This window comes from Schistocerca piceifrons, unplaced genomic scaffold (genome assembly GCF_021461385.2).
Source record: "Schistocerca piceifrons isolate TAMUIC-IGC-003096 unplaced genomic scaffold, iqSchPice1.1 HiC_scaffold_954, whole genome shotgun sequence".
Lineage (NCBI taxonomy): Eukaryota > Metazoa > Arthropoda > Insecta > Orthoptera > Acrididae > Schistocerca > Schistocerca piceifrons.
The window spans coordinates 892,501-894,509 of NW_025729228.1; positions in this window are offsets into that span (position 1 = coordinate 892,501).

Consider the following 2,009-nt stretch of genomic DNA (forward strand, 5'->3'; position numbering starts at 1 on the left):
AACCTAACCCATGTCGTGCCTTAACCTAACCCATGTCGTGCCTTAACCTAACCCATGTCGTGCCTTAACCTAACCCATGTCGTGCCTTAACCTAACCCACGTCGTGCCTTAACCTAACCCACGTTGTGCCTTAACCTAACCCACGTTGTGCCCTAACGTAACCCACGTTGTCCCCTAACGTAACCCACGTTGTCGCCTAACGTAACCCACGTTGTCGCCTAAACCTGCTCTGTAATTGTTATACGACTCGTTCAATTAGTGTAGTGTTGCCCACCCGCAACCCTCGCAATATAGTTCGCTACTCGCACTCCCCGCTCCCCTGTGTATCGCTTCATGTTAAACACCTTGCAAGTCTTGCTCACTTTCCACATGCTCCTGCTGTACACTGTAATGTGGATGGCAGCAGGACGTACATGCCGCCCCTCCCCACGTCCCCACCTTGCCCCCTGCCTTCGCAAGCTGGTTGGTGAGAACTTTGCATGTTCAATGCCCTCCGCATGCGACGTACTCAGGCTACGTTGTGGTGCGGCCTGTGTCAACTGTCCGCTAATGTCGTACGCGTAAACCACAATCTGTACTGCACATTCGTCCTTATGTACTGAATGATACATCGTGGCACATGTGTGACCGTACAACGACTGCGCCCAAAAACGGCGGACCATACAGTGCAAATATTGTGCACGCAGCTACGTGTCGTCTCCCTATGAGAGCTGGATTGCAGTGTGGTACGCCATAGAGACGTGTGGGAGGAACGGACGCCGTGGATGGCGATCAGCATGAGCTGTCTGTTGATGTATTCGGACCTAGTCGTCTCTCCTCACACACCGTGATGGCATGGTGCACCGCGTTCCATATCTGCGACATGCTACAGAGGCCGGTTGACAGTCGTTCGAGCAATGGACATCGCATACGTACGGGGGCCACCTTCCACGTATTGTCTAGGCGTGCACATTTTGTTGCGTGTATGTGGGCAGACGTAGTGTGGCGTGACACCTGACACAGGCATGCAATAATCGTGGAAGTTGCAAATGGCGATGGACGCCTGCGTTTTCTGGTGAAGTTACGCAAATGAACAAATGGTAACCTGTTGTGGTGCGGTTGTTCTCGCTAGGGGTGAATCGGTGATGGCGACGATAGGTTGAGGTACTAACCGGTTGTTCCAGCGATACCCACCATGCCGACGAAACTGAACGGCATCTGGGTGTGAAGCGATACGCGGCGGTGGCTGGGTGGGACCGTCCCCGGCCGGTGAGGGGGCGCCTCCCGGCGTGCTGGCCGCGCGGTGCGTGGGCGCACGCGCTACAGCCGGCTGGTGGGGGCGGCCAGTGGCAGGCGCGCCGGCCGACGGACGCGGCAGGCGTCGCAGCTGCGCGCCGGCGCACCCTGCGCGCGGCGCCGTGCGGCCAAAGTAGGTCCTCGCGGGCCCGGTGCGAAGCGCGGTGGACATCTTCAGTGTGCTGGTCCGATTGAGGACTGTGTGCGTTGAGGATGCGCCGCCGCCCGGCGCTCGGCGCCGCGACGCCGTCTGCTGCTCGGTCGCCCCAGCGGTTCTCGCTGGTGGTTTGTATCGCAGCTGTGCGGATGTGTTGGCGCGTGCGCTGTGCTGGGAGAGTTCGCTTCGGCACCCAAGTGGGGCTTTTGTCCTTCTGTGGCGCTGGCGTTGGAGCTGCCGGTCACCGTAGGTGGCGCGTGTTGTCTCCCGCCGGCAATGCCACGACAGCACGCTCCCGGGCCTCTGTCGGCAGCGGCAAGCTCAGTTGGGAGCACGGGTGGTCGCACCGAAAGCGTCTACTCGCCTAACTCCGGGCGATTGCGCCTCTCTCGAACCCGACCAAGTACTTGGGACGGCGCTGCGCGCCGCCGGGACCTGAGAGGGTTTCGAGGTGTATTGTGCAGGGGAGCTCAGCCTCCTCCTGTTTGCAGAATGATTGAGCGGACGCTTGCGTGTTCGCGCGGGCCCCCGGGACACACTCCCGGGCGGCCGGCTGCTCAGCTCTAGTTGACGCAGC